The 8,232-nt window shown below is 44.4% G+C and overlaps 1 long non-coding RNA gene across 1 annotated transcript; it reads right to left on the bottom strand.

Moving 5' to 3' along the window:
* Positions 1 to 1,112: 1,112 nt before the first annotated feature.
* On the bottom strand, positions 1,113 to 6,910 carry LOC125116685 (uncharacterized). The gene is made up of 2 exons (XR_007132403.1): positions 4,541 to 6,910; positions 1,113 to 2,212 (listed from the first exon to the last, which is right to left on the bottom strand). It is a non-coding gene; the product is annotated as an uncharacterized LOC125116685 (long non-coding RNA).
* Between the last annotated feature and the right edge of the window lie 1,322 nt (positions 6,911 to 8,232).

Raw genomic sequence — 8,232 nt, 5'->3', positions numbered from 1 at the left:
CTCTACAGAAAGCAAAGGTCAGTTCAGTAAGGTTAAGAAGGTTATCCTATCACTAAGCTACCCATAGCAGAGACTGGATACAAACCCATATTATCCTTTCAAGCCCTAAGTGGTAAGTAAAACCTACTGTCATCCGGGAGCGGGCAGCTGCCACCACCTCAGTTCTTGTGCTAACAGCTTTTATGGAGGATGCAAAGCATAGCTGTCACAAGCTTGGACTCTGGAATCCGACGGAATTCAAATCCTGGCTTTACCACTCACAAGCTATGGGACATTGGGTAAGTTATTTAACTTCTCTGTGCTTCAATTTCCTCATCTGAGAAATGAGGGCAACTCTACGTGTCTCAGAGGGATCTGGCGAGGGTTAACAGACAAGTGTCTCAGGCTCTTAGCCCAGTAACTGACACATAAGAATCTCGTCACACTCATCATAAGCACAGGCATCCAAGGCCTCCCCAAATCCGGCCCTCCCCTACTCTGCATTTGGGAAAGCACCCACCTATCCTCGAACCTCAGCCCCCGGCACCTCCAGCCATATTCTCATTCCTCTTGGGCTCAGTGGCACCTTTCCCCATGCTCTCCTAGTTAGAGCCTCTAATCTCAAACTCTGTGTCCTGAGAAACTCTACCTTCTCCCTGTCTGCAATTCCTCGGTCCTCTCTATGGCCATTTTGCCAGTATCTCTTTGGGAGACATGAGAGGGCCCAGCTTCCCACCACCCCTTTCAAGCTCTCCTTCCACCTCTGTTTTGCAATTACGACTGCTCTTACTTAGGCAGCCCTCATGGTCTGCATATCCCACCCTTTCCCCATTCTCTTTGGCCTCTGGAACCCTATCTCATCTTCCTGGATGATTCTAGAGCCTCGTGCCTGGTCTTTTTCTCTGCTCTTATTCTGGAAGACTTTCCAGCATCATGGCTAATCATGTCCCCTACACCCTGGACTCACAGTTCGTCAGACTCTTCACTGTTCAGCACCTTTATCTTGGCCTCCTGTCAGTCACATCACAGACACGGCTGTGGCGCTGTTCTCATGATTTCTCAGAGCTGCTTCACCTCTGTGATTACGTTATTCTGTTTGCGCTCCTATGACAGAATACTGTAGACTAGGCGGCTTATAAGAACAGAAAATTTATTTCGCACAGTTCTGGAGGCTGAGACGTCTAAGATCAAGGCGCCTGTAGATTTGGTGTCTGCTCCATTCCCTGGTTCATAAACTGTCTTTTCATTGGGTCCTCCTGGGGCGGAAAGGGGTGAGGGAGTGCTCTAGGGTCTTGCTCGTAAGGGCACCAATCCCACTAACAAGGGCTGTGCCCTCTGACCTCATCACTCCCAAAGGCCCCACCCCCAGGTGCCAGCACACCGAGGATTTGCTTTCAACATACGGATTTTCTGGAGGGCACTTTCAGTCTACAGCGGTGACCTGTGGGGTGGAGGAAAGAGCACCAGGCTAGGAACCCAGTAGATTAGGTGACTGGAGCGAGTCACTCTCCTTTGCCGGGTCTTAGTTTTCTTCACTCAGGAGACAGAAGCTGGGACATTAATCTTTAGTCCTAGTTTATCTGTGTGCCCTTGAGCAAACCAGCTAAGCTTTCTGGGCTTTATTTCTTTGTAAATTGAGGTGGCTGAAGGAGACTGGTCTTTGATGGTTCCTATAAGCATGAAAACTTTATGTTCTCTAAGATTGAAATCCTATTTTTGATCCTCTCTCCTCCCTCCTGGACTCCCACTTCCTCACTCTGGAGCCCTGTGTGTTCTCACTGTGGCCCAGTCTTCATCTTTGGCCTTTCCATCTTGCAAATCCCTCACTGGCCCCTGGGCAGTTTCCTGGGTACCACCCCCTCCCTCTCTCTGCTCTTGCTATGACCTTGAGTGCGGACATCCTCTACCCACTTCTCCCTCAACACAGCCCTGAGCCCCCCCTTTACAATCTAGCCCAGGGTTGCCTCCCTGGAAACCTGTCTGGACAGCCTTGTCCCACCACCTTCTATGCATCTTCGTGGCTCCCACGCTTCATCTCTATCAAGGCCCTCATTCTACGAGGTCATCTATTCAACGCTGAGACCTACGACTGTATCAGTCATTTCCACATCCCCCAGCCCCTAACACAGAGCACGGCACATGGTACTTGGTGAACTGCTACATGGTGAATGAAGAGATCCCAGCATACCGCCAAGGGTGTATGTGCCATTTGGACATGAGCTGTCAGATCTGCCTAAAAAACAAAGACCAAAATTAGAATCTCTATCCCCTCATTTTAAAAGACTTTATTTTTTTCTTTTTAGGGCCACGCCCACAGCATATGGAAGTTCCCAGGCTAAGGGTCCAACCAGAGCCACATCAACACCAGACTTGAGCCAAGTCTTCGACCTACACCACAGCCTACGGCAACAAAAGACGTATACTTTTAATGGGACATCTCTTTAGAATGCATAATCAGGATGTCATGCTCTATATCCAAGTGTTGAATTCACCTTCTCTCCCAGAGCAGTCACTTTTGTGTTTCCTATTTTTTAAGAAGCACTGTCTCCTAGAGAGTTTCCAGTCACGGCTCAGAGGAAACGAATCTGACTAATATCCATAAGGACACATGTTTGATCCCTGGCCTTGCTCAGTGGGTTAAGGATCCGCCACTTCCATGAGCTGTGGTGTGAGTCACAGACGCAGCTCAGATCTGGCGTTGCTGTGGTTGTGGTGTGGGCCGGCAGCTACAGCTCCAATTCAACCCCTAGCCTGGGAACCTCCATGTGCCGAGACAAAAATAAATAAATAAATAAATAAAGAAGAAGAAGAAGAAGCACTCGCTCCTAAAGGTTCACACCTTAGAACCATCTTTGACTTCTGCTAATGTCCTTGCGACATCCTGTATTTTCTCTTTCCTAAAATTTCCTACTGGTTTTCTAATGGGCCTCTGATTCTCCTCTATCACACTTGAATATACCCTATAGATTAATCTTCCAAGAATTCAATTCTGATCATGTCATTCTCCTTTATAAAAAAAATTTCAGACTTTTTGCTGTGGCAATTTGGCATCAGTGGCACCTCTGCAGTGCCAGGACACAGGTTTGATCCCCAGCCCAGCACAGTGGGTTAAAGGATCCAGTGTTGCCATGGCTGTGGTGTAGATCCTAATTGTGGCTTAGATCTGATCACTGGCCTAGGAAACTCCATATGCTTCAGAGTGGCCAAAAATGAAAAAAAAATTTTTTTTTAAATTTAAAAAAACCCTCTTCATTGGGAGTTCCCTGGTGGTCTAGTGGTTAGGACTTGGAGCTTGCACCACTGTGAGTCTTGGCTTCAATCTCTGGTCTGGGACTGAGATACCAGACTAAGCCACTGCACACCTTGGCAAAAAAAAAAAAAGTCTTCACTGCCTGCTAAATAAGATCTAAACTTCTCTGCCTTTTAAACCTTTTCATGATCTCATGCTAACCTCACTTTCCTAGATCAATGATCCATCAACGGAAGGCAAAAAAATATTGCCTTCAAAGTTAAGGCTCTTTGGCTGCGTTTTCGAAAAGTTGGGTGGAATTCCGCTTGGTCTGATATTCAGAGCTATGAAAATGTGAATATTCTTAATCACAGTTCTGTCACTTATTATCTGAGTGATCTCTGAATCTTAATTTTCTTAATTAAAAACAAGAGTTCTGACAATTTCCCTAGATTTTTTCGGGGCAGGAAAGCAGAGAAAAGCTCCCACTTGGTAGGAGAGCATAAAGTCCTTGCATTCATGTAGCTAATTTCTTGAGATCAACCAAGTTTAATGTGATACATGTTGGGATAAAGTTTACTTTCTTTGTTTTCTCTCATGAGAAATCCTCTGTTCAGGCAGCAGGAGAAAGTCTCCTTGGAGAGGAGCTTCTTTGTCTTAATATTGAGTTTCCTGGGTGGTTCTGTGGTGTATGAAAGTGAGGGCAAGCAGGGACTACAGTAGGCTTACATAACATGGTATTTGCCTCTTGGTATAAACTGCTTCCAGCTCTAAGAACTTTGGGAAGGGAAGGTACATGTATTTGCAAGAGTACAGGAGCTGTTACGGGCTGAGCTGTGTCACTCCAAAAGATACACTGAAGTCCTAACTGGGTCACTGAAGATAGACTGAGTTGAAATGAGGTCCTACAGGGGTAAGGTGGGCCCTTAATCCAATACGACTGTTGTTTTTACAAGGAGTTTAGGAGAGACACAGAAACAGACACAGGAGGGGAGAACACCATGAGATACCGAAGACAAGAGATTAAGGTGCTACAAGCCAAGACATTCCAAGATACGCCAGCAAATCACCAGAAGCTATGAAGGATTCTCTACAGGTTTGAGAGGGAGGATGGCCCTACCCACACCTTGACTTTGGACTTCTGGCCTCCAGAACTGTTGGAGAATAAATGTCAGTTGTTTTAAGCTACCTGATTTGTGGTACCTTGTTAAGGCAGTCCTTGGACACTAACACAGGGACATTCTAGAAGTAAAGGAACTTCACTTCTGCTTCCCAAGATCCTAAATAATCCCTGTGGTTGATCAAAGTAAAAATATCCCTGAAATAAAATACCTTGAAGAAAGAAGTTGCCAAGAATGGTAATTCAGCTCTTTCACAGCTCTGGAGGTGGGCTGGTTCTGATATAGCAGGTGGTCCAGGCTGGCAGCTCCTCCAGGTTCAGCCACTTCAGCATGGAGGGGGTTTCTTGGGGGAAAAGGGGCTGGCATGTGCAGGGAACTGAAAAGAACGGTTACCCAGGACTAATAACCAGTTGTTATTCTCTACCGCTCTACCAATCATTCAAGTTTGATTATTTAGTACTTGTGCCTTACCAAATATTTTGATATCATGCCTGCTGTAACTTTTAAGTTAAACCTGGGGCACGACTGCCACCTGCACAGGAACCTAGCCTGGCTAGTGTACCACTCTCCAGTGGACAAGGGTCCACAGGTCTACATAGGACTGGTTTTGAAAAAGGAGACGGATCTGATGACAACAGCTATAATTTGTTTCCCCCGTTATTATTTAGAAATAAGACCGAGAACTTACAGACCAAGTAAGTTCCTGGATTGAGAAAAGGAAGTTCTCAAGAAGATACTGGACTTCCTGCTGATGAGGGAAAGTGGGAATTCAAGCAATTAATGCAAACATGAAAAAGATTTTATTCTATTTGTACTGAAAAGGTAGGTCATAAAGGCAAACAGAACACAGTGAACAACAAAGCCATCCATATGCTCGGCTGTGAAGGATAAAGTGTTCCAGGAATAACAGATGAGAAAGTCTATTATTGGAAGGTTCAAAAAAGATTTTCTGAGACCTGTAGTCTGGTTTGTTGAACCAAATCTCTGAATGGACTTCAAATAAAATCTCCTTTCTGCAGAAGTGAAGCTATTACTCAAAATCAACCAAAAGCAAAAGAGCCGTATTACAGCAATGGCAATTGGTCAACTGTTTCCACGCAGAACTGAATTCAGAAAATTTTTCATTTTCTCAGCAACAGCTTGTCATCAGCTGTAAGTTCTGCTTGGCAAAAACCAAGTGATGCTCACGGTTCAACATTACATGGATAGAACACGGATGCAACAGCCACTCCTCCACAGGCAAAATGAGGAAGCCAACAAAAAGGGATTAAAGGAAAATGTGCACCTCCTGAGCACTTAACATTAGCCTGGTGGTACCTTGCTATTCATGCCACCTGCCCCCATGGGTTTTTGGTGGGATCTGCTGAGTACAGTGCTGTGGGCTTTCTGTGTTAAAGGGGCACCTCTGTGTGTACATTATGCTATCAATCAGCAAGTACCAAAGAAGACTGAATGTTCTTGAATGTTGATGCTACTGAATGTATCAAGGGGGCTTTGAAAGAGCTGTTATAATACTCACGATGGTGGGAAACAAACATGATTTTCCTATGTCCCTCCAAAAGATCTTAACTTTGGGGAGAGAGACAAAAGGTGAAGAGTTGCAAGCTGGGAATCCAAATCCTATAAACGGTACCTGGAGGTTTATGCCTCATTTCTATGCCATGCGTCCTTGTTTAAGTCACTGATGATCTGAGTTTCCCCATCTACAGAGTGAACATAGCAGCCCTTCTGACCTCCAGGGATACTGAAAACTTTAATGAGTTAATGTCTCCTGTGTGAATTCGTCAAAATTAAGCTGCAAAAAAAGTGAACTGAATACAAAGAGTGAAGAAAGACTATGACTTGCACAGTTTACCTTCTTGGATATTACTGAATAATTAAGAAATTATGGTTATTTTTATTTGCCCCTCATTTTCACAGTTCCACCGTTTCTTTTCTCTTGATCTCCTTTACATGAATACACATAGAAACCTGACTATACAATTTTTTTTTTTTTTCTTTTTGACAGGACCGTTCAGGGCAAGACCATGGGGAAACAGATTTGTCCATGGAACAAACGTCTCCCCCTTGCTTTCTATAGATAAGGTACTATGTCAGCTACTACAGAAGATAGGAAGTTGTTTAGAGCATTGCTTTTGCCTTCAAGGAGTCTAAAACTCTTTGAGGTCACGTAAGGGCATATAGGGTGTGAATACAAATAACAAAATCAAGTAAGTATTGTAATACATGCCAAAAAGATTTATGAAATCAAGTTTATAGACTTTCAGAAAAAGGAAAACTTGAAATTTGAGCTAGCATTTAAAATTTAGGCATAGAATTCAACATGGGAAGATGAGTGCAGAATGGTCCAGGAAAGGCAGTGGTGGAGTGAAGGCTTGGAGGAGTGGTGGACGATTTGATTTCCACAGGAGAAACTAGTAGTCTGTTTGGGTAAAAAGTGGGTTGTCTGTCGCTAGCTAGTTGTAAATTAGGCTGGAAAGTCACCTAGAGTTTGACTGAGGAGGACATTAGGTGTCAGGTTAAGACTAAAGCAGTAGTGGAGTTCCTGTCGTGGCGCAGTGGTTAACGAATCCGACTAGGAACCATGAGGTTGCGGGTTCGATCCCTGGACTTGCTCAGTGGGTTAAGGATCCGGCATTGCCGTGAGCTGTGGTGTAGGCCACAGACACGGCTCGGATCCCGAGTTGCTGTGGCTCTGGCGTAGGCCTGCGGCTACAGCTCCGATTCAACCCCTAGCCTGGGACCCTCCATATGCCGCAGGAGCAGCCTTAGAAATGGCAAAAAGACCAAAAAAAAAAAAAAAAAAAAGAAGAAGACTAAAGCAGCAGTAGCAGTGAAAACTTTTTTTAGCTTTTAAAGAAAATTATTATTAAATGGGATCAGGAGATTCTGTGGCTGCAATGCTTCCTCCCATTGCACTCACATGCTTTGGTGCTTTTACGGAACTCCACAGAACCCTTAGGACTCTACAGAGTCCTTTTGTATTTTGCAGTAGGCAAAGGGCAGCCATTAAATGTTTCTAAGCATGGAGTTGACATAATCAGAACAGAATATTCTGAACACACATCGACAGCACTTTTGAATTAACAGGCAGGGGACCGGCTAGAGATAGGAAAACAAAACAAAAATGTGCTGGTAGAATGCTTGGTCTATAGTAAAGCACACAATAAATATTTGCTGAATGAATGAATGATGAGGGGGGAAAGGAAATACTAAGATTTTGTCAAGACAGCATCTGCTGATTGATTTTGGGAGACAAGAAGGAAGTTGTGGTGGAAAAATTTCAAGGTTTCAAGTCTGGGCTTCTGGGAGAAGTGTGGTGGCATCAACAGGAAACAGGAAAAGCTGGAACAGAACTGATTTGGTGGGAAATCAGCTCTTCTAGCTATTCAACAGGTCAAATATATAAGAGAGCTATTCCATTAGAAATGTCTAGGAACAGATGCAAATGGGAGACCGGGGCATTAGAGAAAGGCCAGAGTTACTGACATACATATAATAATATCATGAAGACACGTGTGCGGACAGGACAGGATGGCCTGGAGAAGTCAGAGGTGAGGATGATGCCCGGAAACAAAGACACTGAGGACGGAAGGGGAAGGGAAGCTAAAGAGGTAACGGCCTGGTTGGAGAGGGAATGAAAACCTTATCGCTTCATGTCACGAAAATGAAGGGAGAGACGCTTTAAAGAATAAACAACACAGTCAGATGTCAGATGCTTCAAGAGCATGAGAAGGAAGAGAACCCAAGAAAAGGTCACTAGACTTGGGGCTTATTAGTCACCCTCAGAGAGGCGCTTCAAGCACTGGGGAAGGAGGCCTGATTATACCGGATTAAGGAACAAACAGATGGGAATGAAATGGAAATAATGACACAGGCCAGACTTTCAGGAATTCCAGCAAT

This window comes from Phacochoerus africanus, chromosome 15 (assembly GCF_016906955.1).
Source record: "Phacochoerus africanus isolate WHEZ1 chromosome 15, ROS_Pafr_v1, whole genome shotgun sequence".
Taxonomy (NCBI): Eukaryota; Metazoa; Chordata; class Mammalia; order Artiodactyla; family Suidae; genus Phacochoerus; species Phacochoerus africanus.
Note: the sequence above shows the minus strand (reverse complement) of the source record. Positions and strands in the feature narration are given on the sequence as shown.